At 39.7% G+C, this 27,679-nt stretch overlaps 1 protein-coding gene across 2 annotated transcripts in view; it reads right to left on the bottom strand.

Moving 5' to 3' along the window:
- Positions 1 to 8,771, bottom strand: part of Yes1 (YES proto-oncogene 1, Src family tyrosine kinase) — a 62,884-nt gene extending 54,113 nt beyond the window's left edge. The window contains exon 1 of one of the 2 annotated variants that reach the window (XM_021161697.3): positions 8,553 to 8,771. The gene's annotated coding sequence lies outside the window, so the exon portion shown is untranslated. Of the gene's footprint in view, positions 1 to 8,096; positions 8,518 to 8,552 lie in introns of those variants that run through there. The other variant, XM_085836587.1, reaches the window with a different exon arrangement.
- Between the last annotated feature and the right edge of the window lie 18,908 nt (positions 8,772 to 27,679).

Genomic DNA, 27,679 nt, shown 5'->3' with positions numbered 1-27,679 from the left:
GCTTGCTGGCCCAGAACACCCTATATATACCATAATGGCACCAAATGCAAGAGATCTGTCTGACTCTACTTCCCAGTGCTGGGATTAATGGCCTGCCACACCATGCCCAGCATCTACATAGATAAATAAACCAAAACTTCATCCTCAGGCTCTACAAAGGTCACTCTGGCTTAGGTTCCCTTTTGATAAGCTCTTCTGCTACCTAGTTTGTTTATTCCAGCTTTTCTAACTTAAAGAGTAATGTCTTGTTATAGAAGTTAAAAGGTAAAAAGTTCGGGCAGTGGTGGCGCACGCCTTTAATCCCAGTACTTGGAAGGCAAAGGCAGGTGGATTTCTGAGTTCGAGCCAGCCAGGTCTACAGAGTGAGTTCCAGGACAGCCAAGGCTACACAGAGAAACGCTGTCTCAAAAAAACAAACAAACAAAAAAAACAAAAAAAAGAATAAAATAAAAAAGAGAAAGAAGGAAAGAAAGAAAAAGAAGAGAAAAGGTAAAAAGTTGAAACAGTGTCTTGCTATTTATTAGTATTATCATGCTCCTAAGACATTCTAAAAGTCTCACTTGTTCTCTGGTTAATATCCTAAGAGGTTCAAAACCCCCTCTATTATTAGAACAACACAAAACTACCACCGAGTTCCAATAGGAGTGACTAAGAGATTTCCGAGACAATGAAGAGGGTGAGGAATTCCACTATAATTTCCACCAGCTACTCCCCCTATCAAATTCATTGACATTGTTACTTAAGCTCACTTTTCAATACTAGAAGGACTGTGTGGATAAGAATACAATCCTAGGTTTAGTCTGAGCTCTCCTTTACCACCATAACCAGAATGTTTCATAAGTTTTTCCTATAAAAAGTGGGGTGAGGCTGGAGGGATGATTCAGTGGTTGAAAGAACTTGCTGCTCAAGCATGTACAGTGGTTCAAAAGTCTAACTACAATTCCGGAGGATATAATGTCCTTTTCTGATGTCCAAGGGTGCATGCACTCACAAAAGGGCACATACATACACTGAGGTGTATACATAAGATAAAATTTAAATATCAACAAATTACATGCTGCCATGCTGCCCATTAGAATCTTAAGATAGAAATTAGTAAATGTAGATTTTAATGTTTCCTAAAGTCGGGGTACTTCTTAAAGTGAAAAACTGTTTTTCCTAGTGCTTTTAATATAAAACCCAGGATGACACTGCCCTTACCACCAAAGATTCTGTCAAGAATCTGAAGATGGCCACCATTTTTCCTTCTTAGTGCTCCTAAATTAAGTTCAAAGATCAAATGCCAAATTAAATTTATCAGATGCTCTCTAGCTTAGAAAATAAACTTTCTTGGGAGGGAGGAACCTGGGAGGGAAAGGGGACAGGGAAAAGGGGGAGGGTGGACCAGGAGGGGAATAAAATCTCAAGTGTAAAAAAAAAAAAAAAAAAAAAGAAAAAAATATACATATATTTTATTTATATATACATATACATATATTATATTAAATTAATATTATATTATATAGGGGAGGGGCAGCATCTAGAATGGTCTAGACTAAGTATAGCCAGCAGACTGAATGGGGCCATGAGAGAGGAGCGATGGGGAAAGGGAGCAAGTGGGGAATAGAAGGGAGTAGCAAGCAGTCCAAGAGGGGAGCCATGGACCAAGCACCCAAGAGCTAGTCCGGAAACCCAAGAGCTAGAGGGTGCATAACCAAAATGGCTGTGGAATCTGAAGCTGGGGGAAAGGAAGTGGAAGCCCAGACCCTGGGAGAGAGAGGTTTAGGGTAGTTAGTAGTGTGAGAAGGGCTGGGAGGAGCCACAGGTACTGAGCGAGACATGTCCTAGGTTTCTGTGATCTAACACTGTCCAACTTGTTTAATTACTGGGTCATTTCTGTGGCAGAGATATCTATCTATCCACCAAAAATTTTTCTCCTCCTGTGTGTAAAGTTGTTCTAAGAAACTAGGGTGGCTTAACAAGGATTATTATAGCCTTCTGGTAAATCCATATGACTTGTTTACAATAATGTAATATAGCAGGAACTGATATATGCTACAGTTTTTAAGAAGCATGGTCTCTAGACATAAATGGAATGCTCTCATTGAAGACAGGAATTGTGCCTAGGGATAATTAAGTACTACTCTTTGTCGCGGTAAATTTCTCCAACCCACATGTGCCCAGCAATGAAAATTCAACTCAGTTAATATAAATACAGGCTGTGCACCTGGATTGGGCAGATCTATCACTACAATACCATCTTCCACATCTATGAGACCCCTTAGAACTTGCGGATTCTCTAGGCTATGTGCTTCTGCTCCGCTTTTCTTCTTCTTCCTCCTCTTCTGCATCCTCTCCCTCTTCCATTTTCTCCTTCTCTCTCTCCACCTTCTGCTCCACCTTCCCTTTATCTGCCCAATCATCAGCTCTCCTTTATTTTATAAAGTAAGGTGGGAAGCAGGTTTACAGGAAATCACCTGAGTGCTGACTCATTCTTTGTTCCCCACCCCTCATAGGAGAATGGAATTAACATCAAATATCATTAGCCCCAGGGCTATCCACAATAACTCTTTAACACCTCTCCTTGACAGTTCAAACATCAGTCAAGTTAAATGCTTATTTGAATGTACTGTCACTGAAAAAACTGTCACTGAATTAGATCGGCCACACAAAAAAATTAAGTATAAACAAAAACCTGTGATTGTTGCATGAATTTAATGAGGTATTTGTTGATGGGTCTGTGATAAGCAAACACTGCCAGCTGCACACCCTAGACTCAAAAACACTTCACAAGGGTCACTGTTTTAGATTCATGGAAAATTTTAGGAGTACAACAAAACTCCCCACCCCAGGAAGCTTAAATTCTAGTCTATAGCTGGCACAATAACAGAATAAAGCCTGTCAATTTTCATGTGAAAACTTACATTCTAGTTTACTGAGGGAGGACTAACAGTATAAACTCAGTTACAATTCAAGACATAAAAGGAAGCCAAAGAAGACTCCTAAGGTAGCGAAGGAAGAAATGTTAACTAAGAACACATGGCCAAAGTAGCAAACAAAACTTCCATTTAGAGCTCTGGAAGGAAACTTTTGTTCAAACAGTGAAGAATTTGTATAGCAATAAGATTTACAGGAACACGCTGGGCGGTAGTGGCGCACGCCTTTAATCCCAGCACTCGGGAGGCAGAGGCAGGTGGATTTCTGAGTTCGAGGCCAGCCTGGTCTACAAAGTGAGTTCCAGAAAAAAGAAAAAGAAAGAAAGAAAAGAAAAGTATAAGTAAGAGTTAGATAGTGGTCGATGTCTCTAATTCTAGGAAGCAGAAAGCAAAGGCCAGAAGACTAAAAATCTGAGGCCAGATTGGGTTACAGAGCCAGTTCAAGGCCAGTTTGGTTACCCTGTAAAACGGTACACACAAACAAAGAAACAAACAACAACAAAAATGTAAGTGAATATTTTTCTTTGTTTTTTTGTTTTTGTTTTTTGTTGGTTGGTTGGTTGGTTGGTTGGTTGGTTTTGTTCCCAATTCAAATATATGATTTAAAATAGAAGAAAAAGGAAAAGACCCTCCTTTTCTACCACTGTTTCTTATTTCCAAGGAATAAAGGTCTTGATTCATTATGCTAAATCACAAGTATGCTTCTCTAGGGAGTCTATCCTCAGTTCCTCCAGCTATGTCCTCTCACCTACTCCCCCACACACACAGACACACAGACACACACGCACAGACACACTCTATAAATAAATAAATATATAAATAAGGAAATCTTAAAAAAAAATCTTTACTGTGGATTACTATAAAACTGTACCTTGACTCAGGAACACTTTATCAACTATAAGAGCCACAGAAAGAAATTAGTTACAATTTTATGAGAAATGTGCTTAGTCATATGAACTTTGTAAAAGACACAAAGGAAGAAAATATTTTACCAGTCTATTGTTCAGTGGCCTAATGACAATGTATTCTTGATAATGTTCAACCAGTCAGTCTTCCATATCTCTTCCTTAGGGTTCTGCTAAATTGAACTATTTCTAATCCCTACCTCAAATTAGCCCAAACCCTGAGCCACCCAGTACTTCCAGGATTAGTAAAAGGATCTGTTCCATCTAATTTTCAGTAGATAGCTGTAAAAAAAAAAAATCAGTATAAAATGATGCATTATCATTTCACAGGCAGCAAAATCTGCTCATGGTATCTTTCAGCCTGGTTTGCCATACATAGCTGATACTGTGTTTGCATTTTCCCCCTTTTACTTTTGAGACAAGGTAACACTGGACTTGAATTCCCAATCCCCCATCCACCTCCTCTTACAGACTACCATGGATTACTAGTACTTGTACTTGTTGAGGCTTAGCTTCTCGAATACCAACAGTAAGAAAAAAGAATTTGGGGTTTCTATTTTCAAAGTTCGGACAACAGGGGATAAATTATTTTCAAAATTCAGACAACGGGGTAGCTAGTTCTAGAACTAACCCCTCTCAAGGATCTTCTACTTTTTGTAGGAGAGTCCAAAATTAATGTACATCAGCAATCCAGCCATCCCCCTAACTTGAAATATGTTACATGCTTCTTAAATACCCAACAACTGAAAGGCAATGCTAAGCAAGGAGATGAGGCACCGAGGCTTGTAATTCATGCCATCAGTACATCACACTATACTCTGTAATCATAGCATTCTCCATTTTTCTTGGAGTATGTTTCCCAGTCTTAAGGTTATAAACCTCAACTCAGATCAAGACATGCTGCCATCAAGTCGGCTGGTTCCAAGACAACAGTAGTGCTGCAGCAGCCAAGGATCCCTTGGCACAGACTTGCTCAAATGATACTGGCAGCAGCACTGGCTCTTCCCTTCTATCTCGACTGTTACTATAGCTCCTTTGCTAAATCTGTCCCTGAGTTTAGACAGGAGCTGGATGGCTCATAATCACCCAGCAGCTGCAGCTGAGCAATACTCAGCTAATTGTGGCACTGGAGCAGCTGAGAGAAGAAAAAAGAAAATATATACCCGATTGTAGCCATACATAAGTAGCTGTACACAAAGCTGGTAAGACACCAACACACTTTAATAGGAACAGATTATTTCCTCTGAAGAGAAGCAGTTAGGTCTTGCTAGAGGACTTGTATCTCTAGTATAAGTTTAAATGTGAACCAAAGGTGACCTAGCCATGTAGCTCTCTGAACAATAGAAGATCTTACTAAAATTTCCTGTAAATATGCACACAAGGACAGAATCACAAACATTGCCTTTACAATGAGGCAAAGTTCCTGTGACATGAACTTGGCACAGATGCAATCTCTTCTTCAGAGCTCCATTACAACAACATAAAGTAACAAAACCAACAGCTAAAACAGCAAGCAACTACACAGAATAACTAAAGCGGCCTCAGGCAACCACTCTGTCTCTCTGAAACACCATTGTCATTGCTTCCTTCTGTAACAAAAGTATAGTATTTCTTCAGACCCTACAAACCTCATAAAGTGTAATTAAAGGGAAAATCACTACACAATGAAAAAAAATCTCATGTTAAAACTGACACTGAGGGCTGGTGAGATGGCTCAGTGGGTAAGAGCACCCGACTGCTCTTCCAAAGGTCCAGAGTTCAAATCCCAGCAACCACATGGTGGCTCACAACCATCCGTAACGAGATCTGGTGCCCTCTTCTGGAGTGTCTGAAGACAGCTACAGTGTACAAAAAAAAAAAAAAAAAAGAAAAAAAGAAAAAAAAAAAAACTGACACTGAATTGTTTTTATCTGAAGCATTACTGCTTTAAGGAAAAAAAAAGGAATGAAAGTCAACTCTTGCTATGTCAGTTTTGTCATGGTACCTGATTTTCTGAAAGGTAGGTACCTGATAAAAGAACACCTCAATAAACATTTTGATTACTTTCTATTTACTATTTATATTTAAAATTAACACATAACACCTTCTCTCAGAACATTAAAATAACATAAAAATCAAGAACTCAATAAGAAACACTTTTTTTGAAAATTCTCTCATTACTGTACATTTGGAAGTGTGTGGTATTTTCTTTTTTTTATTAGATTTTTTTTTGTGCGTGCGTGCGTGTGTGTGTGTGTGTGTGTGTGGTATTTTTACACACAAACTAGTATATGATATTTATGATGCGAGAAATCTAAACCTGTTAGCAAAGAAGAGCCCAGGGAGTGCCCTTAAGCTAGACACAAATGACTAAAATTTTTAATCAACAGGGAAAAGATTAATGGATGTGACAGGAAACCAGATTATCCTGAAAATTAAATTATTAATTTAACCTAAGCACCTTCTACACTGCATTACATTCGGGCTTCTTAAAAATATTTTTATGTAAAATATAAAACCTAGGTAACAGACAAACACAAATGTATGAGCTCATAAAACTAACACCTCCAAGACCCCAAGGATAGAAGCATCACTTCCTTGTAGTTTTTTTTTTTTAATAGTTTTATCACTTAAATTTGCATCCCTAGACATCAGAGCCTATCAATGCTCTTCAAAAAAAAAAAAAAAAAATCTGCTCAGGTTTCTTTCCTAAACAATGGTAATAAGACTGATAAATGATGCTCACACCAACCTGAACCACTAAATTGGAAGTTCAATATATATTTTTTTTAATTACCAGGGCTGGAGAGATGGCTCAGTGGTTAAGTGGTTAAGTGGTTAAGTGGTTAAGACTGCTCTTCCAGAGGTCCTGAGTTCAATTCCAAGCAACCACATGGTGGCTCACAACCATCTGTAATGGGATCTGATGCCCTCTTCTGGTGTGTCTGAAGACAGCGACAGTGTACTTATATAAATATTTTTTAAAAAATTACCCACAGTAGTATGCTATTACTGTTAGGACTATGCAAATTTGAACTGTAAGTAAACAAGATTAGTAATATTTCACTACTCTTTTAGCACACTCTTTTATTTATATATGCAATGAAATAAAATTTTATTTGCAAAGACAATGGGGTTTTTTGAGAATTTCTTCAACTAAAAGCAATTTTTGACTATATATTAATATTATCCTTTGGCCATGAGATAAATTTCACACCTATCCCAGAAGACAGGTCAGGGCTGTAATTTCACTTTCAGTTGAACAGAAAGGAGTCAATTTTGTGGTCTGTGAAGTCAGCAAAAACTAGCTACAAAATTAAAGGTATACCATTACCGTAGTTTTATGGCAAAGCACACATTTTAAAAGCTCTTCTTTTATCCTGGAAATATGGAATATAAACAGTCTTGTATCTAAGTTTCAATCAAAGGCAATCTTCTCCCTCCCCTAAATTTAGGACCTACTGAAATGTCAACCAGCATCTACATTTTTCACTGAGGTTTTGCTGGTATTCAAAAATAAGATATAGCTAAATGCTGACATAGCAAGAGGGAAAAAATTCCTGAAGAACAACTTTCCTACAGTTGTGCTCTCTCCCCTATGTGATGCATATAAGAACTTTGGCTTTTAATTTAACACTCCCTATCTGCCCACTCAAAATGTTTCTAGTCCACACCATTGTGCTGGCACGTATTCGGCCTTAAATTGAGTCACACATGCACACTTAATAACATTTTCATTAGTAATTTAAATTTAGAAATTTAACAGGATGTTTAAACTCACTTTCAATTGTCAATTTTGGTGAGTAATTTTACACGAAATACATGAATATACCATACCGCAATATCCTGTGAAATCACATGTAAAAAACACAGCTGTGGAACACACGAGAGAGGTACAAAGTTATGTTTCAACTGCATACTTTTCATTTATTTACTTTAATAACTGTCATTCCACTGCTGTTCCAGTCACTTATGCAAAGAATAACTACATCAAAACTACGCTGTGCCCCATTCACAATCCCTATACCAGAAACGATATTCCCACTTTTTAAAAACAACTCTTTCTCAAGCCCAATAAAGCAAAAGCTGGAAGCAATTATCAAGAAGCAAAACACAAACAAAATTTTCGTTGACACAGGAGGACAGAGAACCGAACTCATGGGGGGAGGCGGAGTGGCAAGGCACTTAAAAGTGGCCGCTGATTGTAACACGTCCCAACACCCTCAAACCCAAACAAAGGAAAACTTTATAAACAGGTCGTGGTTTGCAATCAAACCAAGTACAACCGGCCGCTCACCCACTCGCTCCACGCGTTCCACTCCTCGCTCCAGACAGTTACCGCGGGCGTCAGGCGACCTCCAGCCGCTGAGACGAGAAGGGGCCGCTCCCCTACCCTCTGGTCCTTATTCGCTAGTGACCCCACGTCCTTTAGGGTGGAGGGTGCAGCGGCGGCACCACATAGGCTGGACCACTATCCGGACTCCCGCAGGATCGGGAAGTCCTGGACAGGGCGGAGACCGAGGCACTGGGCAAGCAGGTAGTGAGTCCAGGAGACGGGACACACACGCCCGCCCGCCAGACCGCGGGAGGGGAGAAGTTTCTCCTCAACTTCCAGACTCCGGGACCAGCAGGCGGACAGCGGCAGGGGCGGCGGCGCCTCGAGAAGCCCGGGAGCAGGAGGGTGGATGCCGAGGCCTAGAGCTGCCCGGTCCGGGTCAGCTGCCTACGTCGCGAGGCCACGCCGCGAGCTTACCTGAGTCCGGCCGCTCTCGCACGGGTCGCCGCGGGGAGAAGGCGGCCGGCCGAGGTGGACGCCCGCGGGTCCCTCTCCCTTCTCCACCTCCAGCTCGCGGGGCGCCAGGAGGCAGCGACGGCGGCGCAGCCGGCCCGGGACGCTTTACTTGAGGAGGAGGGAACTCCCGGACGCCCGCACCCCGCCGCCTCCCTCTCTCCTCCTCTCGCCGCCGGCCCCGCCCCTCCGCTCCGGATCGCGCGCGGGGCGGGGGTTGCGGCTACCTGCGCGCGCCCGCTCACCGGAACTCGCGCTCTGCTGTCTGCTTGGAGCGCCTTCCGGCGCGGGAGCTCTGCGCGGGGTCCGCGGGCCGCTGGGAGGCCCGGCAGTGTCTTGCCTGCCGGCCCAACATGGCGCCAGGGGCCAGGCGGGCTCCTGAGGGGGCGTGAGGAGAAAGCAGCACCGACATGTGGTTCCCTGCCTTGCCCGCACGCCGACTACCGCAACGGGCGAAGCGGGGCTGGCTCCGCCTGGCTCACCGAAACACTGAGGGGTGTGGGGCTTTGTTTTCGGAGGGTGATCGGAGTTGGGGTTCTTTGGAGAGAGGTTGACTGTTCATTTCTCAGCTTTGTGCCTCCGCACCCTTTGTCACTGATAGTAAAATCTCAGTCGAACCGCGTGAGCCATCCGGGCGGTGCTGACACCTTGGTTCTCGTCTGGCCGCAGAAGCTTCCTGTTGACTGTAGGTCGAACCAGCCTTGCCGCGCGAGTAGAACCGGAGCTGAGTTGTGTTGGCAATTCTCCCAGGAATGGTGGCTTTCACTTAGAGTGGGACAGCATTGTATTTGATCCTCGTAATAGGGAACCCGGACAGGCACTGTGACTCTTCTTGACAGCTATGAAAGCTGACGTTAGGGCCCCTTGAAGTGAAGAAGTCAAGATGGAAGGATTTTTGTTTGTTTTCCCTCCGAAGGCCTTGCATCTTTTTTCTGCTTGCCTTGCAGAAAAAGGAAGAGTTTGGAGGAACTGGGGTACAAGATTGAGAGGGTCAAAAGACAATCTAGAAGTACTCAGGCACGTCTGCCTTATCACATTGTTAATTTCTCTTTTGTATTTCCTCTTTGGTGGGGTTATTCGAAGTCTTAATGTGGGACTATTGGTTTCCTTTGTGGTTTTCAGAGAAGTTCACCATCATCTTTGACATATCAACTCTGTCAGTAGTCTGGTATTTTAGGAACTTAAATGCACACAGCTTTAAAAAGCTTCTTCAGAGAAAGGAACGGGAATCCACATGAACAACTATGTGTGATGTAGAGCGGTGCTTTATTCTGCCATTGACTGGTGCATTAAGGTTTGTTTGTTGTTTGTTTGTTTTTGTTTTTCGAGACAGGGTTTCTCTGTGTAGCCCTGGCTGTCCTGGAACTCACTTTGTAGACCAGGCTGGCCTCGAACTCAGAAATCCGCCTGCCTCTGCCTCCCAAGTGCTAGGGATTAAAGGCGTGCACCACTACCGCCCGGCAAGTTTTTTCTTGAAACTAGAATGTTAGTTACTTGAGCTGTTGCCTTTCTAAACCTACAGATAAAATAGAAATATATTTGTGACCCTAAACTCTCCCAATTTAAAAGACAACAAACAAAAACCCTCTCAATATTAGTTTAACCTTTTTTGAATTTTTTTTTTATATTTTACTTTGTTTTACTTTGCTTGCTTTTTTGAGACAGAGTCTTGTGTAGCCCAGGATAGCTTTGAACTTGCTGTGTAGCTGAGGATGATTTTTGAGCCCCTCCTTCTCCTGTCTCTACCTCCCAGTTTCTGGGGTTACATGTAGGTTCCATCACACACAATTTCTGTATTTTAAGGTAGGGAGAGAGTATCAAAAATACACCTACAACTTAAATGTTACATTTAATGGCGATTAATTTTAGAAATATTCTTAAAGATGGTGACAGGATCTGGGAAATTTTGCTGTGGGAAATTTTGGTGTTATAGAAACTAGCCATAGCTAAAGCCCTGTTTGTGAAATGGTCAGGCAAGTGTCGGCTCATGCCTCCCTCTTCACAGTGTTATAGTGTGTTAAGACCTATCTTGAAACCTCTGGGAAAATCAGCCCTAGGGAGGAAGGGGAAGGCCAATGGAAAATTTGAACTATATTAGGTATTTCTAAAACTAAGGTGTTCTTACTTATCAAAGTTGGCTGGAAGTTTGAATTATTAGAAGTTGAACTGATGATGACCAATGGAACCTATGATTCTGCCTGGAAATGTTCTTGTTTAGAATAAAGTGCTATCGGGAAGAGATTTGCCCACTTCACGAAGGCCCTGGTAATGAGTTTTTCTTCCTGCAACAGTGGAAAGCCATGCACTGTATGATCTCCACCATCCCTATTACGAGACAGACTTTTCTTTTTCCTTTTAAAGATTTATTTATTTTTATGTGAGTACAGTGTAGCTGTTTTCAGACACACATCAGATCTCATCACAGCTGGTTGTGAGCCACCATGTGGTTGCTGGGAATTGAACTCAGGACCTCTGGGAGAACAGTCAGTGCTCTTAACCGCTGAGCCATCTCTCCAGACCTAGAAAGAGTTTTCAAAGATAACTTTTACCCGCTAGGAGCAGGATGTCCTTTTGTACACATGGCATGTATCTGTGCTGTCCTGGCTTTGCCTTTTCCAGCTGTCCATGCCTACTCCCAAGCCCCACCTAGAAAGAGCACAAGAACCTTTCTAAGCTAAGATTTGTAGTTTCAGGCATTTCTTCTTGAGTGTGAGGCTCATTATAACAAGCTCTCATTATAACAAGTACAGTTCATTACTTACTCAAACTTTGTGTTTTCATAACCTTGTAATGGGCATGATGGATTTGTTTTCCCTTCCTCTCAACTGAACTTCCTCCGATAAATTTCTTTTTAGCTTAAATTAAGTAGAAAGTCTGTTCTTTGCAAATAAGAAACTCAATTTAGACCCCAGCTCTTGAGATGTGGAGGTAAAGAATCAGGAGTCCTAAGCCATTTACTGAGTTTCAAGCCAACTTAGGCTCAACCTGTCTCAACAAAAAATCCCAGAAAACAAAACACAATTTAGCGTCTACTGCTTTGTATTGCTGACTGACTATCACCTCAGCTCTGAGGGCAGGATTTCCTGCTTTCTGTTCAGACTAGGGGTGGGACACTTACAGGGGAACGGATTTTCACAGACAGGGAAGGAGTAGCAGCACAGCCAGAGTGGAGGCAGGAACTTAAAGGAGCCCTAACATAGTAATGTGATTCTTGCCAGGCACAAGGCTGACACATCCTCTTACCTAAGTGAGGCAGTCAAGGCTCCCAGATCATGGCATCACTTTCGCCCTGAGCACTAACTCAAACCTCAGACTTGTACTCAGCACAATTTTGACAGCAGCTCCTTTCCTCCCATGTGCTGTGTTTGTGTTTCTATAGTTTTTCTTGAGTGTTTTGGCCTGCGTTTTCTAGTATCTGCAGCTGATGTGTAATGATATTGGCAGTGCTTCTGGCCTTGAGTTTAACCTCCACTAAGTTGCTACCAGTTTGCTACTTCTGAGGACTTTTACACATGGGTTAGGAGAAGTAGATCCTAACTTTGCTTGAAGGCAAGAAGTTGAAGTTAGAATGTTTACCAGAGCTGATGGTTTAGAAAAGAAGCTAAATCAGGCTCTATCTTTAAAGTTCACTGAATGGGCTCATGAAGCATAAAATATTTATATTAGGGAGCTTTATATAATTAGATGTTTTCCAAGATGGTGCTAGCTTGTTTTTTTTTTTTTTTAAATTTATTATATGTAAGTACACTGTAGCTGTCTTCAGACACACCAGAAGAGGGCATCAGATCTCATCATGGGTGGTTGTGAGCCACCATGTAGTTGCTGGGATTTGAACTCAGGACTTTTGGAAGATCAGTCAGTGCTCTTACCGGCTAAGCCATCTCTCCAGCCCGCTAGCTTGGGTTTTAGACAATGTATTTAGAATGTATACTTTTCTAACTTTCTTTAAAATCTCCTTTCTAAAGCTGAACAGATTTTGTTGCAACTTTAGCTATAAAGATCATTTTCTCATATGTATCTGACAAAATTTTAAACCCTGACTTACCTTACCTTAGGGCTTGACATAACTACAATGTTTTTAATGCTTTAACAAAATGTATTCACTCTTCTTTGACTTGTATGTGAGTAGAGCTTTTGATGAGTTGAAATTGTTCATTTTTTTTTTCCTTACTAAAAAGAAACACGTAGTGATGCTTGCCTTTAATCCCAGCACTTGGGAAGCAGAAGTCTACACAGAGAAACCCTATCTTGAAAAGCAAAACAAAAGAGACACATGTACATTAAATATTTAAACCCATACTTTGGTGAAATGTGTTAAGTCATGTGAACGAATGTGTTAATCAGATCAGCAATGCAGATAGTAAAGTTGATAAAACATTACCAACAATAACAAAAACAGTAGCTGCCTTTTATTGAGCCCTAGGCAATGCACAGGGCTTGCCTACAGCATTCCTTTAATCCCTAGAATATCCTTGGAGTGAGCCTTGTTTTCAGATTGAAGCTCTCAGGTTTTCATATTGGAACTCTAAGGCTTAGAGTAAGGACTTAAACACAATGAGAGAAGCCACTCCAAAATCTACTGAGAGTCCTTATGATTTCAAAAAATATTTTCCTGTTTCTACCAACAATTATTTTTAAATGTTATTTCAGTGACCATGTAAAACCACAATTATTTCTCCCTAATTCTAGAATAGCAGGTAAATTTCTCATAGAAAAATACATAGCTTAAGCTGAGTATGAAACACATATCTGTAATTCTAGCACCTAGGACCAGTTGGGATAATAGTGAAATCTTCTTTTATAAATAAATTAGAATTTAAAAATAAATGCACAACAGAGAGATGTGGGGTTCTAGAAATTCATAGAAAATTCTATTACAATCCTATGAAGGTTGGAGAAAAACTTAAATATATGATACTAGTCTTAAAAGAATTACCTCATTTAATTAAAAAGACTCAGATAAAGCTTTCTGATGACTACCAACTTCCACTAAAACCTACATAAACCATGTTTTTCAAGCAAAAACCAAATACCTAGAAAATAATTGTATATAAAACAGTCATCTTTCCAAATGAAAAGTACCTGTCAGTATTTCCATTTTAATCTGCCAAGCTGAGCTGACCTCAGTTAAGCTTTGCATGATAACCATAGTGGTAAGTGCTGGGGTTAGGAAATTGCCACACAAGCCTCTCACACTGACCACAGTCAAAAGGCGTTGGTTTATTGAATGCCACACCCCAAAACTGATCGACTAGGGCCACAGATCAAACTCAGCAGATGACAGCAACATTGGGTCAAGATCCTATGGGCTTTCTAAGCCTGAGCTCTATAGACAGGGATAGGGAGTTTCCTTAGGAATACACTTCTGCTCCCATGTTTGTTTGGGGTACTCAGCTGTGGCAGGGGACTTGCCCTGTCTAACATTCATGTCTTTCCTTGCCAACCAGGTTGTCAGCTACCCACATACATGTCAGTTCCCAGGGAGATCTTAGGAACTTAAACTTTACTCAGTCCCTCCACAAAATGGAGGTCTTATTCCAAATAATCTCTTATAATGGTACAGGTGTCTCTCTCATGTTGGAGTCCATCCCAGGGGCAGCTTATAAAAGTAAACACTATAGAAATTCATACACAGGTGCAGGAAGTGCTGCTGGGTGATTGGTTCGGGTCCAAGTTTATTGTGACTAACTATACAAAGCAGTTCTAACCAACTTCTGTTGTGATTGGATACCAAGAACACCAAAGCACAGAACATCCTATTAACACCAGTAACAGGATATAAGAAAGTTTCCTCGTGACATTCAGAACAGCACAAAATGGCTGGCTAGACAGGTAATAGTTACCTAGGCCTTAACACCCAGGCCTTAACAATAAGACCCAATAACAGTTAATAAAATAACATAATGGGAAGTAATATTCTTAATGTCCTAAAGTCAATTTATTCATAAATTTATTTACAAAGCACTACCTAGTAGATTATTTTAGTCTTTATTAAACATTTTATTATTTTTATTAGCTTAGGGAAACATGATAGTGAGAGACATACTGAAATCCGAAATACAACAATGAGGAGACTTCCAGAGACGATTAGGGCCTTTATTTCTAGAGAAAAATGACTTAATACCCATACAGTTTTATATATTAAAAGCATTCTTTTAGAGCTTATTGGTAGCATCACACACTTTTAATCCCAGGTAGGGTTAGGCAGAGGCAGACAGATGTCTAAATTTGATGCCAGCCTGTTCTATAGTACGAGTTCCTGGACACTCAAGGCTACAAATTGAAATCCTGTCTTGAAAAACAAACACACAAACACTTTTAGAAATACTCACTAAAGTTACTATGGTTTAAATGTTTAAACAACAAAAAAAGAAAACTCCAGATACTATTTCTCAAGTGCCTTCTAGCCTTATCACTATCATTGTGTTTCATTATCATGAGCTAATCCTCAACCATTTCATGTCATTTGAGCTCTGTGTTCTGATGTGTTTACCTGGTGAGATAATCTTATGAAGTCTCAAAACTGCATTCTAAAGAATTATCAACTATGTACTGATTATTCAAATCATATATGATGACTCTCACAGTTTAGAGGATGCTATTTGAATAACATAAACATGACTACCTTTCACAGAGATTTTCCTTGTGAAACCCATGTAATTTTGGAACAAAAAGCACATTGATATTGGTGCTTGCTTTATGTAAAAATTGCTCTAGTAAGTTAAAACTAAAGGAAAGGAAGAGACTAAGGAATGGACATTTTAGAAAAAAATAAAACAGATTAGAAAGTCAGTTTATAGTATGGGGAATAATGTAAAATTTATTTGAACTTGTGTCTAGGAAATCATTTTGATTCTACTTAAATCTTTTAGGAGTATATTATCTAATGGATTTTATTTTAATACCTTGAAGTAGAAAAAATTCTTCTATAAAAGACTCTAGAATAAACAACTTCTTTAAGATTTTTTAAACCCTCACACATTCTCTGTAAAAGTACCAGTCTCATTCCTTTAAGATGATGTATGCCCAAAGAACAAAGCATATCCTGAGCCTGTTTCAAGTACATAGGACTCATCTCTGAGTGCTTACCATGTCTTCTCTAGAAGCTGAAAGGAATGGGGTTGTGGGAAGAAAAATACAGAAATCTATATGAAACTTTAAGATTGTTTTTAGCACACAGATATTCAAAAATCCTATGAACTATTTGATAAATTTGATTCTTTAGACAGGCTTATTTATCTTTAAAATAATCAGTCTGAATATCCGTATAAGGCTATGATAGTTTAAAAACCATTGGATTCTGAATAAATTAAATTTTGGTATCATTACTGGTTAATTCAGGATTTCTTCATGGAGTGAAGATATTGTGAGATTAGTAGTCATAGTTGCATAGATTTATACTTAAAAAGCCACTCACTATGAACTTCAAGAGTTACTTTTTTTTTTAAAGATTTATTTATTTATTATATGTAAGTACACTGTAGCTGTCCTCAGATTCTCCAGAAGAGGGCATCAGATTTCATTACAGATGGTTGTGAGCCACCATGTGGTTGCTGGGATTTGAACTCAGGATCTTAGGAAGAGCAGTCAGTGTTCTTACCCGCTGATCCATCTCACTAGCCCAAATTTTCCAGTTCTTAGACACCCTCATTAATTATGTTCTAGGAATCGTGTTCAAGATAAAGATACCAGCAAAAAGTATAAGTAATATACAGAAAAGGCGCTTGTATGAAGCATAAAATGAGACATGAACTTCTGGTTTGTAAAACTTTCTTTGGGGAAAATCGGATGAAAGATTTCTCCAAGGTGTAGAGGAGCACATTTAGCAGTAGAAGTCCACAGAACCTGTGTGCCCAGCCAAATACAGGGTTCTTGGCCATTGATGTTTGAAAGCAAGTTCCATTTATTTCACAACTGACAGGCATCAGACAAGTCCCTAGTGCCTCTAATCTCTTATACCAATCCTATATTTCCTGATAGCAATGGAAGGTGAAAGCCTGGAGAGCCAGAAATGTCCTGTCTGTGACAAACACCATTTTTTTTTTTTTTGAAATGGGTCAGCTTCAGGGAGAATAAAATTCTAATTTTTAAATATTTTTAAATATTTTTTTAAAATATTTTAAATATTTTTAAATATCCCAAGCATGCATAAAATAGAGTGTCTAGGATGCCAGTGTTTGAATAGGGGAGAATAGGGAGGAGTGGTTGGTGTTCAACAACTAATCATAATACCGTCCACACTGAAAGTGAAATTTTCTATAAGATACCTCCTGCTTTCACTGCATTAAGCTTTGAAAGAATGAGGCTCTACTTATCAACTTACATGGCTTTTGTGCCTATCCCAATACCTTCAGTGTCTGGCAAAAAGAATTTTGCCAGTATTTGTTGAACAAATGGATGAATGAATGAATGAATGAATGAATGGGACAGGTAGATTGAGTGAATTACTCAAGTGAATTACTCATTTAGTGGATAATGAGCTTATCATTGGTTTTTGTCCCATTCAGACAAGGAATCATAGAGTGTTGCAGTTATTATTTCTCCATTCTTCTTGACCTTTGGAAAGTATCATGGGTGAATCTTAAGAAGCTTCCATTAAGGTTCTCCAGAGAAACAGGTCCAACATAATGCCTATGCACATATCATAAGAAATTAGTTCATATAGTTACCACATCTGGGAAGTTCTGCAGCATGGCTTAATAAAGTCAAAGAACAGATAGTACAGTTCCAGTTGGATTCGAAAGATGACTTGGAGGCCGAGAAGTTGGGGAGATGGTCCAGTGGCAAGCCACTTGCTGCACAAGAATGAGGGATAGAGTTCAGGTACCCAGAACCTAGTGGGTAGGTTAGTGTTTGTAATTCTAGTGCTTCTATGGCAAGTTGGAAGCTGGGAAGGGGAACCTCAGGCATTTCTTGGGCAAAAGAGCCTGGTTTATGTTTTCACTGTTCTGATTGGAAAAGGTTCTCTGTTGGTGTGATGCCATTCACTGAAGCACACTCAAAAGATAACATTTTAAAATAGCATCAAAGAATGCAGTAGAAATGAGAGAGTATTGCAATTTTGTCTCTAGCATCAGTTTAAGACTCAAACATTTTAAAAATTAAGATTATACCAGCTTGAGTCCTCTGTGCACCTTCCCTGCCAGAGGAGAGCTTGTCTCCAGAGAGTGCTCTGACCTGGGACTCAGGGGAAACCCCCCATCTTCTCTCCAGTGTCTCTCTAAGGCAGAATAGCTCAGGAGAGCACAGGAAAAAGTTTCTGGGACAGAGTCCTACGGGCCTACATCTGCAGGTGAGGCTGTTCCTCGGCCCTCTGTGCACTGGTCTTGCCAGGAGAGAGCTGGTCTCCCAGGAGTGCTAACCCAGGCTTACAGACTCACAAGAGAAACAAGCTCCAGCCAGAGACAGCTAGAACATCTAACACCAGAGATGACCAGATGGCAAAAGGCAAACGTAAGAATCTTACCAACAGAAACCAAGATTAGTTGGCATCATCAAAACCCAGTACTCCCACCACAGTGAGTCCTGGACACCCCAACAAACGGGAAAAGCAAGACTCAGATTTAAAATCATATCTCATTAAGCTGGTAGAGGATTTTAAGAAGGACATTAATACTGCCTTAACGAAATACAGGAGAACACAGCTAAACAGGTAGAAACCCTTAAAGAGGAAACACAAAAATCCCTTAAAAATTACAGGAGAACACACGTAAACAGGTAGAAGCCCTTAAAGAAGAAACACTAAGATCCCTTGAAGAATTACAGGAAAACACAGCCAAGCAGGTGATGGAATTGAAGAAAACCATCCAGGACCTAAAAATGTAAGTAGAAACAATAAAGAAATCACAAAGGGAGACAATTCTGGAGATAGAAATCCCAGGAAAGAAATCAGGAGCCATACATGAAAGCATCACTAACAGAATACAAGAGATTGAAGAGAGATTCTCAGGCGCAGAAGATACCATAGAAAACATGGATACAACAATCAGAGAAAATGCAAAATGCAAAAAGATCCTAACCCAAAACATCCAGGAAATCCAGGACACAATGAGAACACCAAACCTAAGGATAATAGGTATAGATGAGAATGAGGATTTTCAACTTAAAGGGCGAGTAAATATCTTCAACAAAATTATAGAAGAAAACTTCCCTAACCTAAAGAAAGAGATGCCCATGAACATACAAGAAGCCTACAGAACTCCAAATAGACTCGACCAGAAAAGAAATTCCTACTGACACATAATAATCAAAACACCAAATGTACTAAACAAAGATAGAATATTAAAACCAGTAAGGGGAAAACTTCATGTAACATATAAAGGCAGACCTATTAGAATTACACCAGACTTCTCACCAGAGACTATGAAAGCTAGAAGATCCTGGACAGATGTCATACAGACCCTAAGAGAACACAAATGCCAGCCCAGGATACTATACCCAGCAAGAAACCAAAGTATTCCATGACAAAACCAAATTCACACAATATCTTTCCACAAATCCAGCCCTTCAAAGGATTTCCCTTTATTAAGGGAAAACTCCAACACAAGAAGGGAAACTACGCCCAAGAAAAATCAAGAAAGTAATCCTTCAACAAACCTAAAAGAAGACAGCCACAAGAACAGAATCCCAACTCTAACAAGAAAAATAACAGGAAGCAACAATTACTTTTCCTTAATGTCTGTTAATATCAATGGATTCAATTCTCCAATAAAAAGACATAGACTAACAGACTGGCTACATAAGTAGGACCCAACATTTTGCTGCATACAGGAAACCCACTTTAGGGAAAAAGACAGATACTACTCAGAGTAAAAGGCTGGAAAAGAATTTTCCAAGAAAATGGTCGCAAGAAACAAGCTGGAGTAGCCATTCTAATATTGAATAAAATCGACTTTCAATCTAACTTTATAAAAAAGACAAGGAGGGGCGCTTCATACTCATCAAAGGTAAAATCTACCAAGATGAACTCTCAATTCTGAATATCTATGCTTCAAATGCAAGGGCATCCACATTCATTAAAGAAACTTTTGTTTTTGTTTTTGTTTTTGTTTTTCGAGACAGGGTTTCTCTGTGTAGCCCTGGCTGTCCTGGAACTCACTCTGAAGACCAGGCTGGCCTCGAACTCAGAAATCCTCCTGCCTCTGCCTCCCAAGTGCTGGGATTAAAGGTGTGCGCCACCACACCCGGCTTAAAGTTCAAAGCACACATTGCACCGCACACAATAATAGTGGGAGACTTCAACACCCAACTCTTATCAATAAACAGATCCTGAAACATAAACTAAAGAAAGACACAGTGAAACTAACAGAAGTTATGAAACAAATGGATTTAACAGATATCTATAGGACATTTTATCATAAAAGGATATACCTTCTTCTCAGCACCTCATGGTGCCTTCTCCAAAACTGACCATATAATAGGTCACAAAACAGGCCTCAACAGATATAAAAATATTGAAAAAATCCCATGCAACCTATCAGATCACCACGGACTAAGGGTGATCTTCAATAACAACATAAATATTAGAAAGCCCACATACACGTGGAAGCTGAACAACACTCTACTCAATGATAACTTGGTCAAGGAATAAAGAAAGAAATTAAAGACTTTTTAGAGTTTAATGAAAATGAAGCCACAACATACCCAAACTTATGGGACACAATGAAAGCATTTCTAAGAGGAAAACTCATAGCTCTGAGTGCCTCCAAAAAGAAGCTGGAGAAAGCATACACTAGCAGCTTGACAGCACATCTAAAAGCTCTAGAACAAAAGGAAGCAAATTCACCCAAGAGGAGTAGAGGGCAGGAAATAATCAAACTCAGGGCTGAAATCAACCAAGTGGAAACAAAAAGAACTATTCAAAGAATCAACCAAACCAGAAGCTGGTTCTTTGAGAAAATCAACAAGATAGATAAACCCTTAGCCAGACTAACTAGAGGGCACAGGAACAGTATCTTAATTAACAAAATTAGAAATGAAAACTGAGATATAACAACAGAATCTAAGGAAATCCAAAACATCATCAGATCCTACTACAAAAGCATATACTCAACAAAACTGGAAAGCCTGGATGAAATGGACAAATTTCTAGACAGATACCAGGTACCAAAGTTAAATCAGGATCAGATTAACAATTTAAACAGTCCCACAGCCCCTAAGAAATAGAAGCAATAGTCTCCCAACCAAAAATAAAAATAAAAAAGCCCAGAACCAGATGGGTTTAGTGCAGAGTTCTATCAGACCTTCAAAAAAGACCTAATTCCAATACTTCAATACTTCTCAAACTATTCCACAAAATAGAAAGAGAAGGTACTCTACCCAATTCATTCTATGAAGCCACAATTACTCTGATATCTAAATACTCAATAAAATTCTCACAAACCGAATCCAAGAACACATCAAAACGATCATCCATCATGATCAAGTAGGCTTCATTCCAGGGATGCAGGGATGGTTCAATATATGGAAATCCATCAATGTAATCCACTATATAAACAAACTCAAAGACAAAAACCACATGATCATCTCATTAGATGCTGGGAAAGCATTTGACAAAATCCAACACCCATTCATGATAAAAGTATTGGAAAGAACAGGAATTCAAGGCCCATACCTAAACATAATAAAAGCAATCTACAGCAAACCAGTAACCAACATCAAAGTAAATGGAGAGAAGCTGGAAGCAATCCCACTAAAATCAGGGACTAGACAAGGCTGCCCACTCTCTCCCTACTTATTCAATGTAGTACTTGAAGTCCTAGCCAGAACAATTAGACAACAAAAGGAGATCAAAGAAATACAAACAGGATAGGAAAAAGTCAAACTATCACTATTTGCAGATGATATGATAGTATATATGTGACCCCAAAAATTCCACCAGAGAACTGCTAAACCTGATAAACAACTTCAGTGAAGTAGCTGGATATAAAATTGACTCAAACAAATCAGTGGCCTTTCTGTACACAAAGGATAAACAGGCTGAGAAAGAAATTAGGGAAACATCACCCTTTACAATAGTCACAAATAATATAAAATACCTTGGTATAACTCTAACTAAGCAAGTGAAAGATCTGTTTGATAAGAATTCAATAATAAATCTTTAAAAAAAAAAAAAAAAAAAAAAAAGAATTCAAGTCTCAGCCGGGCGTGGTGGCGCATGCCTTTAATCCCAGCACTCCGGAGGCAGAGGCAGGTGAATTTCTGAGTTTGAGGCCAGCCTGGTCTACAGAGTGAGTTCCAGGACAGCCAGGACTACACAGAGAAACCCTGTCTCAAAAAAACAAACAAACAAACAAAAAAAAAAACAAAAAAAAAAACAAAAAACAAAAAAACCAAAGAAAAGAATTCAAGTCTCTGAAGAAAGAATTCTAAGAAGATCTCAGAAGATGGAAAGATCTCCCATGCTCATGGATTGGCAGGATCAATATAGTAACATTTTTACTATATGGCTATCTTGCCGAAAGCAATCTACAGATTCAATGCAATCCCCATCAAAATTCCAACTCAATTCTTCACAGAGTTAGAAAGGGCAATTTGTAAATTCATCTGGAATAACAAAAAGCCTAGGATAGCAAAAACTATTCTCAACAATAAAAGAACCTCTGGTTCTTTACAAAGCTTCTGTAAAGCAAAGGATACTATCAATAAGACAAAATGGCAACCAACCGATTGGGAAAAGATCTTTATCAACCCTACATTAGATAGAGGGCTAATATCCAATATATACAAAGAACTCAAGAAGTTAGACTCCATGGGGGCTAGTGAGATGGCCCAGCCAGTAAGAGCACCGACTGCTCTTCTGAAGGTCCTGAGTTCAAATCCCAGCAACCACATGGTGGTTCACAACCATCCGTAACAAGATCTGACTCCCTCTTCTGGTGTGTCTGAAGACAGCTACAGTGTACTTACATATAATAAATAAATAAATAAATAAATAAATAAATAAATAAATAAATAAATCCAAAAGAAAGAAAGAAAAAAAGAAAGAAAAGAAGTTAGACTCCAGAGAACCAAATAATTCTTTTTAAAAGAGGGGGTACAGAGCTAAACAAAGAATTCTCAACTGAGGAGTACTGAATGGCTGAGAAGCACCTAAAAAATGTTCAACATCCTTAATCATCAGGGAAATTCAAATCAAAACAATCCTGAGATTCTACCTCACACCAGTCAGAATGGTTAAGATCAAAAACTCAGATGACAGCAGATGCTGGTGAGGATGTGGAGAAAGAGGAACACTCCTCCATTCCTGGTGGGATTGCAAGCTGGTACAACCACTCTGGAAATCAGTTTGGTGGTTCCTCAGAAAATTGAACATAGTACTACCGGAAGATCCAGAAATACCACTCCTGGGCATATACCTAGAAGATGCTCCAAATTGTAATAAGGACATGCTCCACTATGTTCATAGCAGCCTTATTTATAATAGCCAGAAGCTGAAAAAAACCCAGATGTCCCTCAACAGAGGAATGGATACAGAAAATGTGGTATATTTACACAATCTCAGCTATTAAAAACAATGAATTTATGAAATTCTTAAACAAATGGATGGATCTGGAGGATATCATCTTGAGTGAGGTAACCCAATCACAAAAGAACACACATGATATGCACTCACAGAGAAGCAGATATTAGCCCAGAAGCTCAGAATAATCAAGATACAATTTGCAAAACACATGAAACTCAAGAAGAAGGAAAACCAAAGTGTGGATACTTTGTTCCTTCTTAGAATGGGGAACAAAATACCCATGAAAGGAGTTACAGAGACAAAGTTCGGAGCAAAGACTGAAGGAATGACCATCCAGAGACTGCCCCACCTGGGGACCCATCCCATAAACAACCACCAAACCCAGACACTATTGCATATGCCAGCAAAATTTTTGCTGACAGGAGCCTGATATAGCTATCTCCTGAGTGTCTCTGCCAATGCCTGGCAAATACAGAAGTGGATGCTCACAGTCATCCAATGGACTGAGCATAGTGTTCCCAGTGAAGGAGCTAGAGAAAGGACCCAAGGAGCTGAAGGAGGAACAACAATATGAACTAACCAGAGCTCCCTGGGACTAAACCACCAATCAAAGAAAACAAATGGTGGGACTTGTGGCTCTAGCTGCATATGTAAAAGAGGAAGGCCTAGTCTGTCATCAATGGGAGGAGAGGCCTTTGGTCCTGTGAAGGTTCTATGCCCCAGTATAGGGGAATGCCAGGACCAGGAAGTGGGAGTAGGTGGGTTGGGGAGCAGGGGGAGGAGGGAGGGAATAGGGGATTTTCGGAGGGGAAACTAGGAAAGGCAATAACATTTGAAATGCAAATAAAGAAAATATCTAATAAAAAGAAAAAGATTATCCCATTTTGAGCTATTCAGGGAGATTTGGTTTCAACAAAAGAAGAGCTCACTCTCCTGTCTCCCTCCACCAAACCCTCCAAATCAAGCAAACAAGACAATCCTATGAAACAATTGGTGAGAAGCAGCAAGAAGTAACAGTACAATGAGGCAATCAAAGTTCACAGGAAGAAGGCAATGGAAGGATGTCAGCATCAGGACAATAGAGCAAGATGGTTTTGGCAGTAGCCTTTGAATAAACTTTGAAGAAAAAAATTAGAAAGAGGGGGAAAAGGAAACAGGAAAAGGAAGTCTGTCAAGAACTCGGCATGACCTTGGGAGTGGGTGGGACACTTCCTGTAACAGCTTGATGTGTGGAACATCTGGTCTGCTCCCCTAGTCCCAAATCTTCAGAAATCTCAGTTTTCTCAACTGACCAAATTAGACGCGGTAAGGATCCCACAGTCAAAAAGCCATTGTCCCTAGACTGAGTTATCTAAAGAAAGCAAAACTTTAGGTTGGAAATCAAGCTCTCCTTTTATACTAAGAACATCATCCACTTTTTTTCTAGGCAACAAATCCTGTCTGTAAAGGTACTTTATATATTGTAGAATATTGATTTCATACTAAAACTGAAGTCCCAGATGATTAAATTTAATTTAATCATCTCAGAGGGTAAAAAGGTAGCTGGTGAACTTATAGAGAAAGAAATTAGGAAGAATTGTTAACAATTTTCTGTTGCACTGTTTAATTACCTTAAGGTTTCTTTTCATTTCTCACTTCAAATTCACTGTTGACAAAAGTCCCTGAAACTCAGTTGTGCCCTCTAGTGGTTCTTGGTATTTAGTAAAGGTCACGTTGGAGATTTTAAACAACTTTTAAATTGCATCGATTTCACCCTGTATGCATGCGGTATGTGTCCACTCATGCACACACCCATGCAAGCATGGGCCGGATGTGGAAGTCAGAGGAAATCTTGGAGTTGGTTCTATCTACTATGCGGGGCCAAGAAGAATTGAAACTAGATCCTGAGACTTGGCAGCAAGTGCCTATACTAGGTGAGCTATTTTGTTGGCCCTATTCTGGAATTGTTTTATATATATATATATATATATATATATATATATATATATATATATATATATATATATATATATATATATATATTTTAAGTTTAATTATTCTACGTATATGACTACACTGTAGCTGTCTTCAGGCACACCAGAAGAGGTCTTCGGATCCCATTCCAGATGGTTGTGAGCCACCATGTAGTTGCTAGGAATTGAACTCAGGACCTCTGGAAGAGCAGTCGTTGCTCTTAACTGCTGAGTCATCTCTCCAGCTCCCCTTTCTGGAGTTTTAAGAACTAATCATGAGTAGAACTAATGATTCTCATGTCACTGTCTTTTGAATACTCTGTTAGGAGAAGTATGGTTATGTTGATATAACAAGCCTCTTAAATTCAGTGGCTTAAAAAAATCAAATGTTCGTTTCTAACAAAAATAACTAAATACAGATTTACCATATTAGTATGCATGTAGCATCCAAGGGCTTCCTGAATCCTGTAACACCTAGTGACTTTTCACATTGTCATGATGACATAAAAAGATGGAAAAGGGACAGTAGCTTTTACCTGCTCCAACCTAGAAGTGACACATAACTTTCCCTTCTTTCCTTGCCCTTCCTCTTCCTCAAGTTCTCTCTTCCTTCTCCCTCTTTGAGCCTCTGCCCTCTCCATCCTCCATCTTTCTCTCCAGAGTCTTTCAGTGCTGCCCATGCTGACCTTGAACTCCTTGACTAAGTACTAGATCCCAGTCTTTCAATTAGCTAGCACCCTGGGCATGGCCCACAATGGCTAGTTTTACATATTTATTTTTGTTTGTTTTGTCGTTGTTTCTTTCAAGACAGGGTTTCTTTGAGTAACAGTGGCTGTCCTGGAGCTCGATCTGTAGGCTAGGCTGGCCTTGAACTTGGAGATTTGCCTGCCTTTGCCTCCCAAGTGCTGGAATCAAAGGTGTGCACCATCACTGCCTGGCTCATTTTATGTTATTTCTTATTGTGGTAAATGTGACATGGAAATTATGATTTTACTCATTTTATGCATTCAGTTCACTATTATTAGAACATTCATACTGTTGTGTAATCATCACCATTATCCATCTACAGGGTCAATCTTTCAATTTTTTTCAACTCCATATATAATTCAGTTGGCTAAATATGTAGCTTGGTGGGTAGAACACTTGAGTAGTCCCAAGGCTCTGGTACAATCTTCAGTATCCTCTACCCCACAATTCCATTCTCATTGGATATTCATTCTCCACCCTCCTTAGCTCCTGGCAGCCACCTCTTTTTGGTGTCTTTATGCATTGGATTACTTCCTGTACCTCAGGTAAGTGGAGTTATAAAATGTTTATCCCTTTATGTCCTGCTTATTTCATCTGTAATAGCATCTTCAAGGTTTACCTTATGCCATAATTTTCTTCCCCTCTAAAGCTAAATAATATTCCATCATACACACTGTACCTTATTCATAATAGTTCTTCTTTAAAAATATGGCAAACACATACTTCAAACACCTTGCATAAACTATAACATATCTTGATTACAGAGGCAGAAAGATGTTAAACAAGTGCTTGCCTGCCTCTTTTTAACTGATATATCTCGTTGTCTGTACCTTTTGTTATGCCTCTTGTAAGGCTCTGCTTTCAAAAGAAAGTGTACCTTATACCGTATCTAACAGTGCTCTGGAGAGGGGAACTGATGGTATTTGGCCTCCAGTACAGGTAGTTCACACCATTAACATTTGCTTTTTCCATATTCTCAGGTACTGATTTTTAAAATTTATTCTAAATATGGAGCTATGAGTATCAGTATCTCCATCACAGATTCACCATATTTCTGAAAGTCCTTATTACAATTCTATTATTATAATCACTTTTCTATTTATTATTACTCTTTAAACTTTTTACTTTTATTTTATTTTATTTTATTTGTGTGTGTTTGTATGTGTCATATGTGTTTGGGTGCTACATGTATGCAGGTGCCCCTAGAGGCCAGAACAGGGGACTGGATCCCCCCAAAACTGGAGTTCCAAGTGGTTGTGAGCTGCCCCATGTGGGTGATCAGAACTGTGGTCCTCAGAAGGGGAAAGTTCTCTTTACCACTGAGCCATCTCTCCAGCCACAGTTATTTGGCTTTTAAAAACAGGGTCTTGTTAAGCTGTCTATGGTGGTCTGGAAATTCAAGATCTGCCTCAGCCTTCTAAGTTCTAGGGTTGTGGCTGTGCACCATGCTAATAATGTTACTAACTTTCATAAAGCCACAGTGGTTATGAGGTGTTTGTTCTGAGCACTTGGTGAGCACACTGCATGATGATGATGATAGGATTTGAAACAAAAAACAGGAGAAAAATCAGGGTAAACAAGGGTAAAATTATTTTTGGTCATGTTGTGTCTAAAATGTCTGAGAGAAAGTAAGTGTTTAGTGGATGACAGCCATGGATGTCTAAATTTAAGGCGGTTTAGGAGTGCCACTGGAGGCTATTAGTTACATCTATTAACTTAGACTTTGTGTTTCAGAGATGGTGTTCGATCTTGTAAATGGTAAATCAGGTATTCTAAGCAGGTGGATTTTCCAGTAGAAACCAAGGCTTTGGGGCAAACGGCATTTTAACTATGATTGTTAGGCCTTTCTCTGAAGGCAGAGCCAAGGAAAGGCATGTTCAGTGAATAAAAGACTGCGAGTCTTCCATGGGGGGGGGGGGGGAGGAGTG

The sequence above is a fragment of the Mus caroli genome, unplaced genomic scaffold (genome assembly GCF_978045245.1).
Source record: "Mus caroli unplaced genomic scaffold, Mus_caroli_1 scaffold_4, whole genome shotgun sequence".
NCBI lineage: Eukaryota > Metazoa > Chordata > Mammalia > Rodentia > Muridae > Mus > Mus caroli.
This window is presented reverse-complemented; position numbering and strand designations above follow the sequence as displayed.